This window comes from Panthera uncia (assembly GCF_023721935.1).
Source record: "Panthera uncia isolate 11264 chromosome A3 unlocalized genomic scaffold, Puncia_PCG_1.0 HiC_scaffold_12, whole genome shotgun sequence".
Lineage (NCBI taxonomy): Eukaryota > Metazoa > Chordata > Mammalia > Carnivora > Felidae > Panthera > Panthera uncia.
The window spans coordinates 23,849,599-23,873,610 of record NW_026057579.1 but is presented as its reverse complement, the minus strand read 5'-3'; the positions used below and the strand labels follow the sequence as shown (position 1 = coordinate 23,873,610).

At 38.4% G+C, this 24,012-nt stretch overlaps 1 long non-coding RNA gene across 1 annotated transcript; it reads left to right on the top strand.

Annotated features, from left to right (window-relative positions):
• On the top strand, nt 1-23,443 carry LOC125937353 (uncharacterized). Its single transcript, XR_007462361.1, has 3 exons — nt 1-249; nt 21,325-21,372; nt 22,700-23,443. It is a non-coding gene; the product is annotated as an uncharacterized LOC125937353 (long non-coding RNA).
• Nucleotides 23,444-24,012: the final 569 nt, after the last annotated feature.

The window sequence follows — 24,012 nt, the reverse complement described above, 5'->3', positions numbered from 1 at the left end:
GCATTAGTAAATATGTCTTTGCTCTCCTGGGAATTCTGTTCTCTCACAACATCTTTCTGAATAATCACTTTCCATCGAGAGGGGAGTTTAATCTTTCCATTGAACTATATGGTGATGGAAGAGGCCAGTTGTTCCAAGGGCAGAAGAGAAGGCTGGTAATACCCTTGGGCATGGGAGAAACATTAGGATCAAGAACACAGCTACTGGAGCCAGACTGCCTGATCTAAATTTCATTCTGCTACCAGCTATGTAAGTTACATAACCTTTCTGTGCTTTATATGTGAAAGAGGGATAAAATAGTTTTATTTCTAGGAATAAATAAGTTAATACAGGTGATGCACTTAAAACAGTGACTTAATCAGGCATTTAGTAGGTCCTAGATATTAGAGGATATAAGAAAAGAAATATTCATTTTCTAAATTCAGAGTTTATTTTGGTAATTTTTTTTTCATTTTAATGATGACTAGTGGCTTCCAGAATCTTGTAATGATAGAACTGAAAGGAATGTTTATTTTACAGATCTGCAAAAAAGCCCAGAGTTGAGCTCTCTAAGGCCACATAGCTACCTAATGGCACATTCAAGTCTTAAAACCAGACTTCCTGATTCTAGACCATTCCCCACTGTACCATACTCCTTCCCTAGAGGAGGATGTCCAGGACCAAGAAAGTTCTATCAGAACAATAATTATAATCAGAACTACAGTACCTCCCCCAAGGACTCCCATGTCACTCCAAAGACAATCTTAAGCCAACTCATTCATTCATTTGTTCATTCATTTACTCACTCAGCACTGAGTTAGGCTACCCACAGAAGGTACAGAAAAGTAAAATATAGATGTTGTCCTTAAAGGACTTCAATTGAAATTGGGGCAATAAGGTAGGCAGAAATTAAAGTGATACAATAATGTAGTTATTTCTCTAAGGTGAAAAGTATTGGAAAGGTTAGGCATCTTTTGCTGTCTAACCAATCACATGTTCAATAAGAAGTTTCTGATAGGGTCAGTAAATTTATGAATGACTAAAATAAATGAAGCCAAGTAGATCTCCTATGAGTTGGACTGTGCTTAATGTTTGCTGTAGCTATAGGTGTCAGAGGCTTCAAATTTCTGTCGTGTCTGTTTTTGTCTCCCTGTTATCCGGGGATTCCCTACCTCTTCCTTAGACAGAGTCAGTGGTTTGTGGTGGTGAGGTGTTGGGAAAGGGAAGCGCTCTGTAATTGTATGGTAAATCTCAGTGCTTTAGTGTGCCTGGGTCCTTGGGATGTGACGTTCATAAGTGCTTCTTAGAATCCCCCCATCCTGTAAGTAAGAAAGGAAGGGTCCAGGGGGATGGAGTCAGTGGAGTGTACTTCTTCCAGGTAGCATAAATCTGGTTAAATCATTCCCCTGGAGAATAGGACTTTGTTATGGAAGAGATTCTGACTTTATTTCAAAAAAAAAAAAAAAAAAAGAAAGAAAGAAAAGAAAAAAGAAAATTTCTTTGTTGCCTGTCAGAGCTATGAGGTTATCTTTCTTGGCTCTTCACCATGAAAACCTGGTGGGGTCTGAGAAGTAAAGCCCATGAAAGCAAGAGAGACCCCTAAGAGCGCTGACTCCAAGAGTCTATTTCTCTCATACTAGCCTACACTCAGCTCTAGTGATTTGTCAAAATTAGCATGAAAGTGTTCCTATCAAAGTATGGCTCCAGTGCTCCAGGTAAGCAGATCTCAGTAACTCTCTGGATTCCATTCTATGTCCAGTTTTCTGGGTGGCTCTTTGCCATGCAACCTCAGCTCCCTCACGAGTCCAAGAAAAAAGTTATTAATTTTTAGTTTGTTCAGTTGTTTTTCTTTGTAAAAGATTGGGAGTGCTGACAACATCTACATGTATGGCTGAACCCTGAAGGTCCAACTTCATTAGTTTTTTGCATTTGCATATGCAAATGCCGGCACCATTTATTGGAGAAACAGTTCTTTCCCCATTAAATCTTTTGGCATTCTTGTCAAAAACCATTTGACCATACATTTGAGATTTTATTTCTGGACTTTCAATTCTGCTCCCAATCTTTATGTCTACTCTCATGCCGGGACGACACTTTATTGTTTGCAGTAACACTGTAGTAAGTTTTGAAATTGGGAAATGTATCCTCCAAACCCACTATTCTTTTTAAAGATTGTTTTGGTTATTGCATTTCCATATGGATTTTAGGGTCATCTTGTAATTTTCTGAAAGAATCCAGCTGGAATTTTGAAATAGACTGCATTGAATCAAGATCATTGGGGAGTTTTGTTATCTTAATAGTACTGTCTTCCAGTTCTTAAATATCAGATGTCTTTCCATTTATTTTAATATCTTTCAATGATATTTTATAATTTTAGGTGTACAAATGTTATACTTTATACTGTATTAAATGTATTCCTAAATATTTTATTCTTTTAATACTACTATAAATGGAATTGTTTTCCAAATTTCATTTTTGGATTGTGCATTGCTCATGTATAGAAATAAAATAATTAATTTTTTATTTTAATCATTTGAGTATAGTTAATATACAACCTTATATTAATTTCAGGTGTATAACATAGTGATTCAACAGCTCTAAACATTATGCTCTGCTCACCACAAGTGTAGCTACCATCTGTCACCATACAATGCTATTACAATATCATTGACTGTATCTCCTGTGCTGTGCCTTTTATTCCCATGACTTATCAATTTCATAACTGTAAGTCTGTCCTAGTCCCCTTCACCCATTTTGCTCATCCCCTTTCCCTCTGGGCAACCAATTCTCTGTATTTAGAGGTCAAATTCTGCCTTTTTGTTTGTTTTTTCATTTGTTTTGTTTTTTAGATTCTACATATGAGTGAAATAATATGGTATTTGTCTTTCTCTGTCTGACTTATTTCACTTAGCATAATATCCTCTAGGTCAATCTATGTTGTCTCAAATGGCAAGATCTCATCCTTTTTTTATGACTGTGTAATAGTCCATTGTATATGTGTGTGGGTATGTATGTATATACGTGTTTATGTATGCCACATCTTCTTTATCTGTTTATCTATTGATGGACACTTAGGTTGCTTCCATATCTTGGCTATTATAAATAATGCTGCAATGAAATAGGGGTGCATATATCTTTTCAAATCAGTGTTTTCATTTCTTTGGGTAAGTACTCTGTAATAGAATTATTGGATCATATATTATTTTTATTTTTATTTTTTTGAGGAACCTCCACACTGTTTCCACAGTAGCTGTACCACTTTAGATTCCCACCAACAGTCCACAAGAGTTCCTTTTTTTCCACATCCTCACCAACACTTACTATTTCTTGTCTTTTTTATTTTAGCCATTCTAACAGGTATAAGGTGCTATCTCTAAGTTGATTTTTTTAAATGTTTATTTTTGAGAGAGAGAGAGCACAATAGGGGGAGGAGCACAGAGAGAGGGTGACTGATGATCTGAGGTGGGCTCCATGCTGACAACAGACAGACTGATGTGGGACTTGAGTTCACAAACTGCGAGATCAAGACATGAACCAAAGCCGGTGGCTTAACAAACTGAGCCACCCAGGCACCCCTCTAAATTGATTTTTGTATGTTGATCTTGTGTCCTGCAACCTTGATGACCTTGTTTATTAGCTCTTATGATTTTGGAGTGTTTATTTTAAGGTGGTCAGTTAAAGCTTCTCTACGGTCCAGTGAAATTGGGATTTAAAACACCCACAATATTTACCCATTAGAACCATTGTTATACTAAGAAAGCACAATCTTTTTTTTTTTAACATTTTATTTTTTTTCAAGAGAGAGAGAGAGAAAGAGAGAGAGAGCAGGGGAGGGCATAGAGAGAGGGAGACACAGAATTTGAAGCAGGCTTCAGGCTCAGAGCTGTCAGCACAGAGCCCCATGTGGGGCTCAAACTCACAAACTGTGAGATCATGACCTGAGCTGAAGTCAGACGCTTTACCAACTGAGCCACCCAGGTGCCCCAGAAAGCACAATCTTAATAAGATGGTGATGGTAAGATAAACAGTAGCTAGAAAAGTCATGTGGCCCAGATGATTCATTTTTATTATGGGCCTAACTAACATGAGCATGTTTATAGGCTGAAGAGAAGGAACAAGTGGGAAGAAAAAGATTGATATTTGAGCAAAAAGAAAATGGCTGGGGTGCCTGGGTGGCTTGGTCAGTCAAGCATCTGACTTTTGATTTCAGCTCAGGTCATGATCTCACGGTTGTGGGGTTGAGCCCCGCATCAGGCTCTGTGCTGAGAGCATGGAGCCTGTTTGGGATTCTCTCTCTCTCTTTCTCTGTCCCTTTCCCACTTGCGTGATATCTCTCTCTCTCTCTCTCTCTCCCTCTCAAAATAAATAAATAAACTTAAAAAAAAGAAGATGGCCGATAAAGTGTCAAAGGAGTCAGAAGGGGGTGAGTTAAGTGTAGGCACTGACTTTAGATACCTTAAGGTTTACCTTATGTTCTTAGACGTTGAGAAAGGAGTCAAGGGTACAGATATGAATGAGAATGTGAGCTCGAATGTACATTAAAACTGCTGACTAAAAGCAAGAAGGTGATGGAGAGTAAGCTTGATGATTTCAATTTCTCCATGACATAGGAGCCTTGGTGATCTGCTGAGGGGAGGAGTTTTGGGGAGAATGGCAAAAGTTTGGAATAATTGTTGGGGAGGTTGAAGAGCAGTCTGACCAAGAGCAAACCAAAGGGTCAATAGGTGTTGCTAAGGGACATGTGCATATATAAAGAGACATAGAAGTAATAATGCTGCATCAATCTTGGGCTAGAGATTTACCGTACAGTTGCTGTAGCAGGGAAAGTATATTAACAAAAAAGTGTTAAAGATGCTGGTAAAGAATAATGGAGACAACTAGTCATGTTATCACAGACTAGGTTGGCAAGGGAGCTTTGGAAGCTCCCCATAGAGTATGAAAAAATTGTGGCGTTAAAGAACTGGAGGTCCTTACAGTCAAAAAGTAGGTTTAGTGGAAATAAAGGTACAAGAAAAGTAAGTAGAAAGATAAGATGTTAAGACCCATAGTAGAATAATGGACTTCAGAATTTCTGATGTGGTACAGCTAGTAAGATTCCAGATGTGACTTGGCCAATTATAATAGAAGTGACAGCCACTGGAATTGTGGAGGTCCAAGTCCGTGTTTCTGGATGGCTCATTTACATGAACCTTGATATCACCCAGAATTATGATAGTAACTGGGGTAGAGAGAAAGATCCAGGTCCTGTCATTGTCAATTAATGAAGAGCGGTAACTGGGAAGTTGGTAGATGTCATTAACAGAGTGAGGCAGAGGTTGGTATACCTGAATGACCCAACCTCATAGATTCACATTTACCCAACATACCTGAGGGATACAACATTCCCATTAATAAGAGTGACACACTCTGGAATGGTTCTTAAGGTGAGGGAACATCATAAGAGAATTTTGGGGGTGACATAGGGGGATAGTCCATATCTATGCTAGAAAAACTTAGTTTGATAACTCTGATTATACCCCATTAAAAAGTGTTAATTTCCACTGTCCCTCTCTTCCTAGCGAGAACTGCTCTTTTACGGATGGGTACAGAAATTCAGGGAGAGTTCCTGAGGAGCATGTAGCTTCTATCCCATCCATACTCCTGCTTGCTACTGAAGACTATATAAAGACATGAATCTAGATTGCTGACAGATCTTTTCAAGGAAAAATGCACATAATTTTCATAATTACACTCAACTTGATACAAAAGAGCCTAAATTCATATATTCGCTTTTTATAACTGAGATGTTACTTATAGTGAAGTGAACAGATCTTAACTGTTGGTGAATTTCTACAAATGCATAAGCCCTCAAGCTATAGAATATTTTCATTACACCAGAAAGTTCTCTGGTGACCTTTCCCGCTCAATTCCTGCCCTTCTTGAGGCAACTGTAATCCTGATTTCTAGCATCAAAGGTTAGTTTTGCCTGTTTTAGGACTTTATATTAATGGAAACACAGCAGGTACTCTTTGGTGTCTTTTTTTTTTTCTGCTGAGCCTAGCAAGGTTTAAAGTTAGAATTTGGGGATTAAAGGAAGTCATTTTAATGGAAAATTCTCATTAGTACTAAGGTGGCTAAATTCAGACCAGAACAAAGGCAGGTGTGTGAAAGATCTCTGGTGTGTTTCCACCTCCTGCATAGTTTGCCAAGAAAGCCTAAGACAAATTTTAGTTAAGCATTACAGGAACTATCCTGTGGCCAAAGCCCAGTAGGCTTTGTGGCCCCACCACCTGAACTCCCCATTCCTGAACTCTTTATTGTCTCTGAAATGTATCAGAGGAAACAGTTCCTTTCTGTACCTTCTGAGAGGGATAATAAACCTGCTATGTGCTTGGTAGGATGGTACTGTTCCTGCCTCAGGGCATAAAAAGAAAACCCTAGAATATATTCTCCAATGTAAAAATGAAATCCCAGCTTAAACATGGTATCCTGGAATAGATTTCTTAACATCTGTTTTAATAGAAACCAAAGTCTGAGCAAGTATCTTTCCCTTCCTTAAAACTGTGCTTATGTATGTGGTGATGCTATGGATGAAATGTTTGTGTCCCCTCCAAATTCATCTGTTGGAGCTCTAACCCCCAGTGGGGTGATATTTAGAGGTGAGGCCTTTTGGAGGTAAGTAGGTTGGATGAGATCATGAGAGTGGGGTCCTCATGATGAGATTAGTTCATTTATGAGAAGAGACCCAGAGAGAAGTCTTTATCCCACTCTCTTCCTCTCCCTCTCTTCTTCATCTCTCTCTATATCTCTCCCTCAATATTTCTCCCTCCTCCCTTCTGTCTCTCAGTATACTGCCCCTGCCCGCCATCTTCCTCCCTCTCTCCTTCCCAAGAGAAGACTTAGAGTGAAGTTATCTTCTTGGCATCTTGATCTTGGACTTCCAGTCTCCAGAACTTTGAGAAATCCATTTCTATTGTTTAAGCCACCCAGTCTGTGGTATTGTGTTCTGGCAGCCCACGCTGATTAAGATAGGAGGTAAAATTTATTAAGCACTAACTACGTGTGGGACCCTCTGTCACATGTAATCTTTGAAACAAAACTAGGAGGTAGGTACTAGTATCTCCATTTTGCCAGGAAGGAAGATAAAGCTCAGCATCACACAGCTGGTAAGTGATGACAGATATCATCGAATCACCCTCTGCTCCAAGGAAGTTGTGCCCATTTATTTTCTCACTACAACCCTCATACACTTACTAATCTTCATAAATAACCCCAACCCTTTAAGAAATTCCTGATGGGTCTGTCTCACCATAAGGTCTTGATATCATTGCTTCCTTTTTTGAGCTAATGGTTGAGAATGGTGACAGCTTCTGCAACCAATGAAATACTGGCTTTGATGCTTCCGTATCAGCATATACTCATCTACAGGAGGATTCTTAAGGAAACAGAAGGGGGCTGGGTACTTGTACAGACAGGCAATGGTGCCTTGGCAAGGGAAGGCACCATGGGCAACATTTAGGGAGGCAGCTGGAGGGAGGGATATTCTGGTTTTGTCTTGTCTCAATTGCCACATTATTCTAAGGGGGTCTTGGATCAGAGATGAGATTAGGGGAGCTGAGACTGCTTTGGGATTGAGTGGTATGTCCCTAATACAACATACATTTTGACTGAAGTCTGCTTACTAGGTGAGGAACTTAGGAGCAGAGTCCCACAAAATAGGGGCCTCAAAACACAAAACAAATAAAAATACAACTGAAGGAATACACAAGGATGTATCATCTCTTCCCTATTGCTTTCTCCATATGGAAAGTAGTGGCATTGGCCTGAGTCAGTAGGATAATGTCATGATGGTGAAGGCCTTCTTGGATGGGTAGCCTTTACTAAGATAGGTACATATCAATGTTACACAGCTGGGAAGAGGCTGAACTAGTATTTGAACCTAGTTTCTTTCTCTTCCTTTCAGATTTATTGAGTTATAATTGACATAAAATTGTAACGTATTTAAAGTGTACACTGTGATGATTTGACATATGTATATACATTTTAAAAAGATTTCTCCCATCTAGTTAATTAGCACATCCATCACCTCACATATTTTTATGTGTAATATATATTGTAATGTTATGTACATATTTTATACATATATATACATATATATACACGTATGTATGGTGAGAATACTTAAGTTCTACCCTCTTAGCAAATTTTAATTATAAAACAAATATATAGTGTTACTAACTATAGTCACTGTGTTATACATTAGATCCTTACTCATTTTATAGCTGAAAGTTTGTACCCGTTTACCAGCCTCTCCCTATTCCTTCCCCCCACCCCTGCTCACTCCCATTCCTGGCAACCGCTTTTCTACTTTATGTTTCTATGAGTTTGGTTTTCTTTTTAGCTTCCACATATAAGTGATGCCATGTGGTATTTGTCTTTCTGTGTCTAACTTAATTCACTTAGCATTATGCCATTCATGTTGCTGTAAATGGCAGAATTTCCTTCTTTCTCATGGCTGAATAATACTCCCTTGAATATATAGCCTATATCTTCTTTATCCATCTGTTGATGAACACTTAGGTTGTTTCCATATCTTTGCTATTGTGAATAATGCTGCCATGAACATGAGAATGCACCTATCTCTTATATTTCCTTTTTTCATTTCCTTTGGATATGTACCCTGAAGTAGGATTACTGGATCATATAGTAATTCTATTTTTAATTTTTTGAGGACTCTCCATGCTGTTATCCACAGTAGCTGTGCCAATTTATATTCCTACAAATGGTGTTAAATGTTTCCCTTCTCCCCACATCCTTGCCAATGCTTGTTAGCTCTTTTCTTTTTGAGGAGAGCCATTCCAACAGGTGTGAGGTGATTTATTGTGGCTTTAATTTGTATTTACCCAATGATGAGTGATGTTGAGCACCTTTTCATGTATCTGTTGGCCATTTGTATGTCTTCTTTGGAAAAATATTCATTTCTGCCTATTTTAAAATCGAAGTGTTTGTTTTTTGCTATTGAGTTGTGTGATTTCTTTATATATTTTGAATATTAACACTTTGTCATATATATGATTTACAAATTGCCTTTTTAGTTTTAGTTTAAAAAATTTTTTTTAATGTTTATTTATTTTTGCAAGAATGGCAGAGAGTGTGAGCAGGGGAAGGGCAGAGAGAGGGAGACACACAAGCTGAAGCAGGCTCCAGGCTCTGAGCTGTCAGCACAGAGCCCAATGCAGGGCTCGAACTCACATACTGTGAGATCATGACCTGAGCTGAGGTCGGACGCTTAATCGACTGAGCCACCCAGGTGCCCCTGCCTTTTTAGTTTTTGATTATTTCTTTTGCTGTGCAGAAGCTTTTTCATTTGGTGTAGTGCCAGTTGCTTGTTTTTGCCTTTGTTACCTTTGCTTTTGGTGTCAAATCCGAAAGATCGCTGCCAAGATTAACGTCAAGGAGCTTACCACTGATGTTTTCTTCTAGGAGTTTTATGGTTTCAGATCTTAAATTTAAGACCTTAATCCATTTTGAGTTGGTTTTTGTAGATGGTACAAGATAGGGATCCAGTATCATTCTTTTGCATGAGGTTGTCCAGTTTTTTCAATTACCATTTGTTGAAGAGACTATCCCTTCCTTACTGTATATTTTGGCTCCTTTGTTGTAAATTAACATTTTTTAAAAAGTTTATTTATTTCTGAGAGAGACAGAGCATGAGTGGGGGAGGGGCAGAGAGCCAGGGAGACACAGAATCTGAAGCAGGCTCCAGGCTCTGAGCTGTCAGCACAGAGCCCGATGCGGGGCTCTAACTCACAAACTGTGAGATGAAGTATCATCTCTTCCCATGACCTGAGCTGAAGTTGGACACTTAACCTACTGAGTCACCCAGGTGCCCCTCCTTTGTTGTAAATTAAATGACCTTACTGTAGATAGGAGTTTATTTTTGGATTCTTTGTTCTGTTGATCTATGTGCCCATTTTCATGCCAATACTATCCTATTTTGATTACTATAGCTTCATAATATATTTTGAAACTAGGAAATATGAAGCTGAATCTGGTTTCTTTCATTATAATAACTATATTCTTTTTACTATGTAATTTTTCCGCTTTACCCTAAGGGGTTTCCTACTGCCCTGTTACATTGGCCCCAGTAGGTATATAGGTAATTTTCTTAATTTCCCACAGCACAGCTGGGAAATATTTTTTAAAACAGTTGATTTATTCAGATTTTCTATTCCGTCTTAGGTCAAATTTAATCACTTGTATTACAGGAAATATATTCATTTCTTCTAGGTTTTCCAGCGGATTAGTATAAAATTGTTATATTCTTGTAATTTCCTTCTATCTTTTACATATGTAAAACTCATTCCTAATTTTTTTTGTGGCTTCTCTTTTTCCCTTGATTAATCTTGTGAAAGGTTTTTATTATATTCAATTAACAATGAAAAAGAAAAAATAGGGGGAGTTTGGGGAGTTGATAAATTTTGGTGGAGTTTTGAAGATGGAACCCTGGTTGGAAGGACTTACAAAAATGGAGGCGAACATCTGGAGACCATAAGAGATGATTATTTTGAAGAGTTTTGCTATAGGAAAGGGAAGAAATGAGGTAGGAGGCAGAGGAAATGGAGTTGTTTGCTATTTTACCTGTTTCTGCCTTTATTATTTTTATTTCTTCTTTATACTTTCTATGGGCTTATTTGAGTTGTTTATTTCCTAGCCTCTTAGATTAATGTGTAATGCATGTGAAGCCATATATATCTTTCCATGAACAAAACATATAGGTTCTGATATGGGGTGCTTTCATTTTCATTAATTTCTAAATTATATGAAATTTCAACTTTGACATTTTCTTTAAGCAATGAATTATTTAGAAGTGACTTAAAATATCTAGATGCCTGGATTCAATTTAAAAAAAATTCTAGTTTCAGGACACCTGGGTGGCTCAGTCAGTTCAGCATCTGACTCTTGATTTCAGCTCAGGTCATGATTTCGTGGCTTGTGAGTATGACCCTCATTTCAGGTTCTGTGCTGACAGTGCATGGAGCCTGCTTGGTATTCTGTCTCCCTCTTTCTCTGCCCCTCTCCTGCTTGCTCTCTATATCTCTTTCAAAATAAATAAAAATAAACTTAAAAAAATTTTTTTTCTAGTTTTAATACACTATTTTCAATTAAGTGGTCTATATATCTCTATGTATCTTCTTTGTTTAAAAGTTTTTAACGTTTATTTATTTTTGAGAGAGAGAGAGGGAATGAGTGTGAGCAGGGGAGGGGCAGAGAGAGAGACCAAAACACAGAATCTGAAGCAGGTTCCAGGCTCCAGCTGTCAGCAGAGAGCCCAACGTGGGGCTTGAACTCAAGAACTGTGAGATCATGACCTGAGCAGAAGTTGGATGCTTAACCGACTGAGCCACTCAGGCGCCCCTCTATATGTCTTTTTAAAAAAAAATTATTGTAATTTCCTTTCTGACCTTCTATAGGACCAATTTTTATAAATTTTAACTGAGTAAAATGAACAAATTGTGTATTCTCTATTGAGTATGAGTTCTATGCCTATCTATTAGCATCAATTTGTTAACTATATTATTTAAGTCCTCTGTATTGTTACTCACGGTACATCGTAGTGGGAGACTTTAACAGACCTCTCAGATGTGGATTTGCTAATTTCCTTTTGTGATTTTACCAATTTTTCATGTACTCCAAAACGATGTTAGGAGCATTTAAGTTCATGATTATTAGATCTTCATGGTGAATTATTTAAAATGTGAAATATCCTCTTTTAAACTTGTAATCTTTTTGACTTTCGATTCTGTTGTGTGTGATGCTGATGCTGCTTTTAGCAACTTTCTGTTCGTGGTTGCCAGGAATATGTTTTCAAGCCTAGAGTAATCATAGTTTTGGCTTTTCCTGGCAAGCTGCATGTGGCTGGATTCTTAAAATCCAGCCGATTTTACCTTTTATAAAACAGACTAATCCAGTTCATATGTATCATTATTTTGGATGTATTTAGACTTATTCCTGCCATGTCATTTTGTGTTGCAGATTAACATCCTTTCTCTCATTTCCGCTTCAGCCTTTCCATGGATGGCTGGGATTTCCCTTGTTCCTCTTTTCATTTACTGGTTTGAAAACCATACACATTTTATTTTTATGCTTCTAAGAGGTTACACTTAAATTTTTATCATTATGTTTAAATTTATATTTTTCTAACAGCGTGAGGCTGCTCACTACCTACTAACTTTTTTTAAAATTATTTTTTTTAACTTTTCACTTGTTTTATTTTTTATTTTTTAAAATTTACTTCCAAATTAGTTAGCATAGAGTGCAACAATGATTCCAGGAGTAGATTCCTTAGTGCCCCTTACCCATTTAGCCCATCACCCCTCCCACAACCCCTCTAGCAACCCTCAGTTTGTTCTCCATATTTATGAGTCTCTTCTGTTTTGTCCCCCTCCTTGTTTTTATATTATTTTTGTTTCCCTTCCCTTATGTTCATCTGTTTGTCTCTTAAAGTCCTCATATGAGTGAAGTCATATGATTTTTGTTTTTCTTTGACTGACTAATTTCACTTAGCATAATACCCTCCAGTTTCATCCACGTAGTTGCAAATGGCAAGATTTCATTCTTTTTGGTTGCCGAGTAATACTCCATCACATATATATATATATATATATATATATATATATATATACCACATCTTCTTTGTCCATTCATCCATCAATGGACATTTGGGCTCTTTCCATACTTTGGCTATTGTAGATAGTGCTGCTGTAAACATGGGGGTGCATGTGTTCCTTCGAAACAGCACACCTGTATCCCTGGATAAATGCCTAGTAGGACAATTGCTGGGTTGTAGGATAGTTCTATTTTTAGTTTTCTAAGGAACCTCCGTAATGTTTTCCAGAGTGGCTGCACCAGCTTGCATTCCCATACCTACTAATAACTTTTGACAAATCTTCTGATACTTTTATTTTCCTGAATTCTTCATTAGCATCCCTGCCTCCATCTTCTATATCCCATGTTGACATAATCTGAATTTTGACACCAGAATTTTGTTTTTAAAAAATAATTTTAGGGGAACCTGGGTCGCTCAGCCAGTTAAGCATCCATCCGACTCTTGATTTCGGCTTAGGTCATAATCACAGGGTCGTGGGATTGAGCCCTATGTTGGGATCCACGCTGAACATGGAGCCTGCTTGGGATTCTCTCTCCTTCTCTCTCTCTGACCTTCCCCCGGCAAATAAATTAATTAAAAAATTAAAAAAAATTTATAATTATGTCTCATAGAAAAAGTAGTTGTATTATTTTCCTGCAACTACTGCAGCTTGTTGTTAAATCTTGGATTCATTTTCCTGTAGAGTCTCTAATAGTTCTCTTAGCTTTCAGACAGGATCTATTGAGTTATTAAAACTCTGACTTCCTGGGTATTTGAAAAAAATCTTATATTGTTCTCACATTTGATTAATATTATGTATGAATATAGAAATTTAGATTTGAACTTCTTTTCTTTCAGTGAAGATATTATCGAATGTCTTTTCTTCATCCAATACTGTTGATGAAACACCTAATGTCAAATCTGATGAGAATGACTGTGAATAGTCGCTTTATCACCCTCTCTGGAAGCTTCGGCAACTTCTCTTCACCCTCGTAGCTATCCTCATAGCTTAGAATGTTGGCTAATATTCTGAATTGTCACTACCTTTGTAATTGGCTTTTGTGTGTGTGTGCGTTTATTTTAATCCTGCTCTATATTTGAAGGACCATTTCAATCTGAAGATTTATGCTTCTTCAACTGTAAGAAGAAATTCCATTATTTTTTTTAGATTTTATCTCTCTTTTATCCTCATTATTCTCTATTAGATAGATGCTATGACATACAGAACTTTCCTCCATATATCTTCAAGTTTTCAACTTTTCTTCACCTTGTGCTTCATTCCAGATATCTCATTTCCTTCTCAGCTGGGTCCAGTCTTCTAATCCTATCTACTGAATTTTTTATTTCAGTAATTACATTTTTTTTATTTCTAAGGTTTATGTTTGGTTTGTTTTACACCAGACTGTTCCTGATTGTCACTTCTTCTTATCACTCTATTAATTTTTCATAATCGTAATTCTTCTGTTGGCTTGTTATCTATTTTTCATGGTGGCTTCATGTCAGATGTTGGTGATTTTGGCTATGGGCTCATCTTTGTGGTTTGGATACCCTGTTGGAGTCTTTTTTTTTTTTTTTTTAATTTTAACATTTATTTATTTTTGAGACAGAGAGACAGAGAGTGAACAGGGGAGGGGCAGAGAGAGAGGGAGACACAGAATCTGAAACAGGCTCCAGGCTCTGAGCTGTCAGCACAGAGCCTGACGCGGGGCTCGAACTCACAGACCGTGAGATCATGACCTGAGCCGAAGTCGGACGCTTAACCGACTGAGCCACCCAGGCGCCCCTCCTGTTGGAGTCTTTATACTTCTAGTCCCATGGCCAGCCATCAGGGAGGTATTGGGGTAGCTACTGAGGTTTGTGCTCCATGATGTTTTCTGTGAGAATAGGAGAAAGGCTGCGTGTGTGCTGGGTAGGGTATCTTAGAAGCCAATATTCTGGGCTTAGTCATTCCATCTGGGCATTTTCAGGCTCTACTCTCCTTGAGCATGGCCCCTGCCCAAGAATAGGCCTGAATGGATGCGGAGGAGGACAGCAGGCTGTACCAGGCACAACCAGTGTGGGTACCCAACTCCTTTCCCTGTCATTTGCATTGAATGCCTCCTCTCGGAGCCTGGCTTCCACCACCTGGAGGCATGAGATAGGCTTGGTGATGCCCCTATCTTCTGTGGCATACTTTCCAAAAAGCTTCAGAACAAATTCCAGGCTGCTGTTATCTTCTTCAAACTAATCTGGTGTATTTTTAGACCCTCAGGAATTTTTCATAATTTTGATTAGCTAAAAATTTCTCTTTGAATTTACAGAGTAAGGTATGTATTCTCATACTCAAAAAAGAAATGTAAGGCTTAGAGTAGAAATATAGAGAGCATTGGGGAGGGAGAGAACATCGCTGTCTGCAATTAGTTTCCTATCTGGAAGGCAAAGCTTCCACTTTTACTTTGGGTTGTTTGCCTTTTTCTCATCTATACTAGAGACAGTAAGCAATTGTCACTTATATTGTAAATATTTGTTACAAATGCCTTTTAATTTTGCTTATGGTCACTTCTGAGATACAGAAATTTTATGTTTTTATGAGGACAAACCTGTCCATTTTTTACTCTAAGATTTCTGGATGTTGTGTAATGCTGAGGAGGCCTTCCTAATACATAATTGAAACCTATTTTTATTATAGTGCCTTTTAATATTTCATGGTTCAATCTTTTGTGATTAGATATTTCATGTTTAGGTATGGATTCATCAGGGTTTTAATTTTGTGTTTCGTGTGAGATTTGATGTGTGTCCCATTCCCTCTTTTCTAAGATGAAAGCTTTTATTGCTAATTTCCTTCCTTGCTCCGTTACCTTGTTTTAGGTGGGTGGGTGTGCAGGGGCAGTTAACATTTTTTAGTGCATAGGTCATCAAACCATAATGAACCAAACTGGTATTTGATGGATGGACTGTGCAACACTCAGAGTTCTTGAACTTTGAGATGAATGTAGTACCTGCCTGGAATTTGGGGAGGAGACGAGTGTGAAGAAATGTAGGTACATGAAGCCAGAGAAGCTGACTGTGGCAGAGAGCACCAACCACTGAAATGATTTTCCGGTTTTCCCCTTGGACACATAGCTAGAGTTCATCTCCCTGCCCCCCTCTCTACATAACCAGGTGACTACTGTTCTCTCCAGTAACAGTGTGAACAGTCTTCATGCCAAGCCCATAAAAACCTCTCACTTGTACTCCTTTTTGAAGCCTGGATATATAGGTGGTGAGGTTCTAGGAGATGGGGCCACAAGATGAAAGGATTTTAAATACGGACAAGGCCGTGTGGAGGAGAGTTGCCTCCTGGCCAGAAACATTCTCCTTGGACTAATACTGAAGTGAGAAATAAGCTTCTTTGGTGTCTGCCCAAATAAGACAGGGGATTTAAGTTTCTGGAAGATATGCTGTGTTGAGTTAGGGAAGTTTCCTTCCATTTTTGACTTACTGTTGTTTGGTTGTTTTTTTTTTTAATTTTTTTTTTTTTTTTACATTTTTATTTTGTTTTTGAGAAACAGAGTGAGACAAAGCGTGAGTGAGGGAGGGGCAGAGAGAGAAGGAGACAGAATCTGAAGCAGGCTCCAGGCTCTGAGCAAGCAGTCAGCACAGAGCCTGATGCGGGGCTTGAACCCACAAACTGTGAGATCATGACCTGAGCCGAAGTCGGATGCTCAACCGACTGAGCCACCCAGGCGCCCCGACTTACTGTTGTTTTAATCAGTAGAGGGTACTGATTTATTTTATTTCTTATTTTTATTTTTTTTAACATTTATTCATTTTTTTTTTGAGAGATAGAGACACTGTGAGTGGGGGAGGGGCAGAGAGGGGGAAACACAGAATCCGAAGCAGGCTCCAGGCTCCGAGCTGTCACCACAGAGCCTGATGTGGGGCTTGAACTCACAGATGGCGAGATCATGACCTGAGCTGAAGTTGGATGCTTAACTGACTGAGCCACCCAGGTGCCCCTTATTTTATTTTATTTTTTTAAGGTTTATTTATTTTTGAGAGAGAGAGAGAGAGAGAGAGAGAGATTGGAGGGGTAGAGAGAGAGGGAGATACAGAATCTGAAGCAGGCTCCAGGCTCCAGGCTGTCAGCACAGAGCCAGATGCTGGGCTCGAACTCATGGACCACAAGATCATGACCTGAGCCAAAGTTGTATGCCTACCCGACTAAGCCACCCAGGCACCCCTGTTGTTTTATTTTAAAAAATCTGACAACTACTTAACTCTAGAGAAAAAACTGATGGTTACTCCAGAGTATCATAGAAATATTATTATGCTTAAATCCCCCAGTGTAATAAATTATAAGTATTTTGTTGAGTTTTGATTTAACAATGTCACCATTTTCTAATTTATTTATATTTGCTTTTATTTTTATGAATTCCTTCCTTCTACTTGGTTTTATTTTGTTTTCTTTTTCTAATATCTTGAGTGCTGTTAATTTTTTGTTTGTTTAATTAGAAAGGTATTCAGGGGTAAGAAGTTTCCTATATTCCATGAGTACTGATTCATAATATTCTTTTATTATTTGCTAACTGGTGTGTTAATTCTTAAAGTTCTCCATTAAATGATTTCTGTAATAAACACTGAAATTGTGTGCCTTATGCCAGTCACTGACCAGCAGGATTTTGGAGAGTTCTGGGCCATACTTTACTTTTTGTAACTTATATCAGGGTAATGAATGAGGAGCCAAAGCAATCCCACATTCCTCTATAATATGTTTGGTATTTTTGAGGTAGGGTTTTACCCATGCAAGTCTCTTTATAGGTAATCTATTTCTTTTTCAGTATTAATTGGAAAAATGTACATATTGAACAATAGCTGTATTAAAACTTTTGAATTCTAAAATAATAAAAAATATGAAAGCCTTAAGCTATGAAAATTGTATATTTCTGTCCTTAAATATTTTAATGCCTATAGGTGAAAATTAAGTATCTTATTAATATGACATGGTGATTTAGGTTTCTTTATTATGTTTATCTTTAGAATAAGTTGCTGGATGGAAACTTAGTATGACCATAAAGTAACCTTTACATGATTTGCTATGGGGATTTAAAGATGCATTTTCTTCTGTCCCCTCTGATCACCTCCTTATTAAAATCAAAGTAACATCTTTTTATGCATAGTGAATTTGTTCCTTAGGGGACTATCAAGTATCATCTTTGGTCTATATTACTGCACTTTAGAATATGGACTCCAGTGCTAACATTTATCAGCTCTGTGACATTTGGCGACTTTCTTATTCTCTCTGTGCTTCCATTTCCTCAGATGTAAAGTGGGGATAACCAGGGTCTCTGCCTCATAGGATTTTCCCAAGGGTTAAGAGTTCAAAATTTAAAGTTCTTAGAATAGTCCTGGGGATGATGTTAGTTCTATGTACATTAGCTATTTTTATTATAATCTAGAAGCAATCACAGCTAGCTTCTCTAAAAACTTTTTTTTTTTTTTGCTAATATTCTCATTATTAAACTGCCCTTTAAGTTGTTTTTTTTTTTTGTTTTTTTTTTTTGTTTTTTTTTTTGACGTTTATTTATTTTTGAGACAGGGAGAGACAGAGCATGAACTGGGGAGGGTCAGAGAGAGGGAGACACAGAATCTGAAACAGGCTCCAGGCTCTGAGCTGTCAGCACAGAGCCCCATGCGGGGCTTGAACTCACGGACCGTGAGATCACGACCTGAGCCGAAGTCGGCCGCTTAACCGACTGAGCCACCCAGGCGCCCCAAACTGCCCTTTAAGTTTAAGGGAAATTATATAAACTGTCACAATCTTATCACAAACCCAGGATTTAGGTATTGTTATGCTATATGAGAAGCTAAGAGTGTGAAATAATTTTGAGGGTCACATGGTAAAACGTGACAGAATTGGGATTTGAACTTATGTCTGTCACTGAAGTCCACATGCTTCGCATTATAACACTCAGCCTGATGTGACCACTCTCTATAAAATCCAGCACCATAAACTTTTCCTGTCATTACCAAACCAGAGCTTCATCTTTTTTGGTACGCCAAAAAGTTTGTACTTATAGCACCAAGGTAGTATGTCTGTAGTTCTTTTAAGACAGTAGATAGCCCAGCACTGTTGACCTGGAGTAGTGCTCACACTAGCTCTGCCTGATGAAGGACATTCACTCTTTAGAACCACAGAGAGGAGAATGCAGACATTAATGGTTTACTGCTGCTTATCTTAGTTAACCCCAGATAATTTGTCAATCAATACCTAGCCTTTTGATTTTCTCTATGTCATAACTCTCCCAGCCCCTGGTTTCAAATGGGTGTTGAAGATTGCCTGTCTCTAACTCTCTGGGCAGTCTCTTGGCATGAAGGCACTACACAATATCACACGGGTTCCTGGAGTTCATGTAGGAACAGGAGGATAATGGGTGCTTTCTGAGGGAGAGATAGGAGAGGTAGTTGCTGGGAAAATGCATCCTAGGCCTGAAAATAATTAAGGCTTTGATTGTGGCCATTCAAAAACCTATGCCCAGACTATGTCGGTACCTCCATGATGAAGCCAGCATTCTCTGGCCCTTCTGATCCCACATGCTCACTAGTGTCTCCTTCCACCTCTCAGAGCAGCCTCCCATTACACCATTACACAGTGCTGCCCATTGGACTGGATTGTGTTATGTATTGTCCAGTCTCTCCAACAAAATAGTATCCCCCATATCCTCTGCCAAGTGGGGACCATGTAGTGACCATTATCTTCTTTTTTTTCATTATGCTAAAATATACATACCGTAAAACTTAACCTTTTAACCATTTTTCAGTATACAGTTCAGTGGCATTAAGTACATTTACACTACTACGCAACTAATCACCACCATCCATCCCAAGAACTTGTTCGTTATCCCAGAATGAAACTCTGTACGCTTTAAACGACAACTCCCCAGGATCCCCCTCCCCCATCCCTGCAGTCAGCATTCTACTTTCGGTTTCCATTAGTTTGACTACACATATGCAAGTGGCGCCAGTCATGCGATCTTTGCCCTTTTGTGTCTGCCTTCTTTCACTTTGCATAATGTCTTTGGGGTTCACCCATGTTGTAGCATGTGCCAGGACTTCCTTTTTAAGGGTAAATAATATTCCATTATGTGTATACACTGTAATTTGCTTGTCCATTCATCCATGGTGGACATTTGGGTTTTTTTCCCACTTTTGACGATGGGGAATAACACTGCTATAAATGTTTGTGTGCAAGTAAGTGTCCGTTGAACCCTTGCACTCAGTTCTTTGGGGGTATATGACCAGTAGCAGAATTGTTCAATCATATGGTAATTCTGTGTTTAATTTTTTTGAGGAGGCTCTATGCTATTTTCCACGATGTGGCACCATTTTACATCCTTACCAGCAAAACACAGGCTTCTTTCTGATATCTCTACATCCTCCCAACATTATTTTACCATTATTCTGATTTAATCCTCATGACAGGTGAATAACAATTACTCTATCTGGAATCTTTATTGTACTTCACAATTTGTTTTTGCATATATGAGCCTTTGAACCTTTATAATAATCTTTGGTGTAAGTATTATATCTATATAATTATATATAAGTCATATATAATTATATAAATATATATAATTTCTATATAATTATATAGAAATTGATGTTTGGAGGTGTTTCAAGATCACCCAAGGTCACAAAACTAATATGTGGAAAAGTAAAAAATATGAACTTTCTATTCCTGATTCTTTTTATTATTTGGAGAATTAAACAGACAATACTCTGTTCACTGAAATCAAAGCAAAAGGAAAACTCACACATTGAGAAAATATTCCCAAAAAGGATACCTACTATTCTCCCATATGTCCTAAGGTATTAAAGAAAATAAATGGCTTAAATAAGTGGCAGAAAGGATTTAGGTTAGATATTAACTGGGTGGCTTATGTTGGTGAGACATTGAAAAAGATTACCAAAAGATACTTTGAGATAATTAAAGTCCTGAAAAATGCTATGCGCATTGGATTCCATCCCAGTATGTGCCTGAGGGTGCAGGAAGTGATTCAGTGAATCCTTGTTAATTATTTGAAAGCAGGGGGATAAACTGGCTGTCTTCACATAGTTTCTTTGAGTGAATTCTCTGATTCTACAGCAAAGATTCTACCGAATGCATTTGTACTACTCAGGAGTGGTGTTCTTTGGTGTTTGGGGATAGATCTTTGTTTTCTTGACCCCTTCATCCTTGCTCTCTGGAGAATGCAGACTCCCTCACTCAATTCCATTTCAGAACCTTCATTCATTCAGTCCTCTGGGGAGAAGTCTGATATGACCTGACTCACCTGGAGTCTTGAGCTACTACTGGGGCAGTTAACTTTCTACACCACTGTTGGTTTGGTTTCACTCTGCTCCCCAGGGAGATTTGAAGAAGATGAAATTTTTGCCCTGAGATTAAAGGGGACAGTTTCAGTGGGTTTATGGCTTGTCAGTGTTGTAGGATAAAGAAGAGACAAGGTAGCTGGTTTAAGACAGTAAATAGCCTAGCTTTTCCAACGGGCCAGCACTGTTGACATGGAGTAGTAATCACACTGCTCCTTGCCTGATGCAGGACATTTAGTCTTTAGAACCATGGAGCAGAGAATCCAGAGCAGGTGAGAGTTGCTGGTGATGACCCCATGCAACCAACTCTGTTACTGTGCAGATGAAAAAGCAGAAAGATGAAAAGATGAAAAAGGAGAGGTGTCAATTATTTTTCTTTTACATTTCAGAGTTGGAAATTGAAGAATGCAATGGAAAGCAACAAGAAAAAGGCAAGGGTGTGTACCCATCAATCCCAGATGTAGGGAGACATTCCTTCTGAGTAGCTGTGCCTTCAGATGCCCCATAGGGTCTGCAGAGTTTACAGAACAATTTAAGAACACTTGAGACCAAATATAATCTCAATAAACACACGCAATTAAGGCCAACAGAACCTGGCTTAGTACTTAGCTTATCCTCCTTGTCACCTTCAAGGCCCAGATAACTTCACATAATGTTAGGAAACAACCTCCTTGATCTGCCTCTTTACCTCTGAGAGCAGTTGGCAGCTTCTGTAGGGATCCCTGATCAGTGCAAGATCAACACAAATCCATGAACCTCAATCACTCTGTTTTCACCCACTCTAGATTGCTTTCTCTCTAATTTAATTGCTTGAATTTCAGTGTCTGTGATAAGAACTCAGGGGTAATATCACACACCTCTGGAATCTCTCCACCGATTATGGGCTGTGCCCTGCAAGTAAGGATAGCAGGATTTGGCCAGTTATGAATACAGGGTTCTCTCGGCACTGCCAGGATCTTTATAGAGAATGTCATGCTGTGCACACTCCCCTGAAGCTGGCTCGATTTCACAATTTTTCACACCTATTGTGATGTAACCCTATCTCGAACAAGGTCCCTGTCCAAGTATGCTTTGATGTTTTATGTAATAAGTTGCAGAATTCAGGATTTAAACATCAAAAGTAGAAATCCACAATTTTCTTTTTTATTCTGTAAGATTTAGCATGTTCATTTTTCTTTAATCACAACAGAGCATGGTGAACAAAATGTATTGTGGTGGATTATGAAAATATTTTTCTTTTTCCCTATATTGTACACCTGAAACTAATATTATACTGTATGTTAACTAACGGGAATTTAAATAAAAACTTAAAAAAAATTTATACCATGAAAATTTATTATATTTATGAATCAGATCCATGTTTTAAAGAATCTTTCCAGGTGTAGTGGGGGTTGTGGGACCTCTGAGGGGTTTTGTGACATTGGATCTTAGTCATTCCATCACTTCGATGATGAAGTGAAACACTATGACTTCCAGGTTGTTGGCTACATTGAGGTTTTATGGCTGTATGAAAGGCCTAAATTCGTCATCATTTAACATGGATCTGTAGAGCCCGGGGGATGATTCTGATACTAGCTTTATTGTTTCAAAACCTGGGATTTGGAGCTGGAATGTGCCAAGAAATCTCTACTTGAGTTAAAGGGAAAGCAGGTGGTCCTTCAGGAGGGGAGGGGGTGTGTGTGTTATGAACTCCCTTGTGGTTTCTGCTTCTTGGGTATTTTCCTCAGTGTGACTAACTAAAATGCTCTTTGTTCTTTGTTCCAGAGTCAGAGACATCCCTGCCACGCGGCACAGAGATTTATAACTCTGAGCAAAGGTTTCAACAAATACTATTTCTTTACTCCAAAGTCCATCTATGTGTGCTTCCTGAAATAAAGAACAGAGCATTTCTGTCTTCTGGTCTCTAATCCCAGGAGCCTTAGCAGCAGAGGCTGGGGGAGTTCCAAAAGGTCTTCTTATAACTCTGGAGATAATGACTGGCTCAAACAAGCTGGTGCCGTGTGGGGACACCCATAGACTTTATTTATCTCTCTCTGTCTCTTTTTTTTTTCAGGCTGACATAGTGTCTGCACTGACATACCCAGTCCAGAAAAAAGAAACTGTGTCTGTTATAACTTTTACTTAAGTGGTATAAGTGGAAAGATGATAATGCAAAGATTTGTTGAAAACACACTTCTTATCCAGACAATCCATTGTAATGTTTCAATTAAAAAGTTCTACTCACAGAGATTTAAAAAAAAAAAAAAAAAAAGAAGAAGGACAAGATCTGGGATTAAGTTTAACGACCTGGAACAGGCAAAGAACATAATAAAATTTCTGATTCGGTATCTGGGATGTGGGTATATGATCTGAGATATAAATGAGACTCGTAGATGGCTATTATTACCCTGCCCCCACCACATCCCCTCCCATGAAGATAGGCAACAGGGAAGGTGCTTAAATTCTTTCAGGGCCTATGGTTGTCACTGAGCAATTTACTTCTTTGGTATCTCACATACAGATGGCTGATATAACACACAAAGCTCACCTGGGTGCCAGACTGGGGAAGTGTAGTTCAAGTATCTCCAATCCATGTGACAATGTTATCTGAAAAACATGTGACTTGAAGCCAGTGTAATGACACTAAACCCACTCTAGTGCACATTTTTGTATAAGGCATCCATTTTGGAGCCCAGACCCAATGCTAGTAGAACTCAGTATTACATTACAGTCTGATTTGCCACAAGGTCTGGCGGCAGAGTCCAGGTATGGTAATCTTGGAATTACCTAATCTGGGAAGGAGCCAACTGGCCTATGGAATACCTGAAAATGAAACACTGTCTACCAGAGATGGGGAAGTATATCCACCTTCAAAACTGTTAAGACACTCTTGAAAACTGAAAACCACACAAATGCCAACAATGTCTTGGTTCCTGTGAAGTTCACTGTCTAGTAATAAAAGGAGATAAAAAATACCCATCTTAAATAATTTAAGTGGTATACTAAGGGTATATCCAGGGCACTGTCAGAACACAGAAGAGGGACAACACTTATCCAGCCAGACAATGAGGACCAGGGAAGGTTGCCACTATATCTAG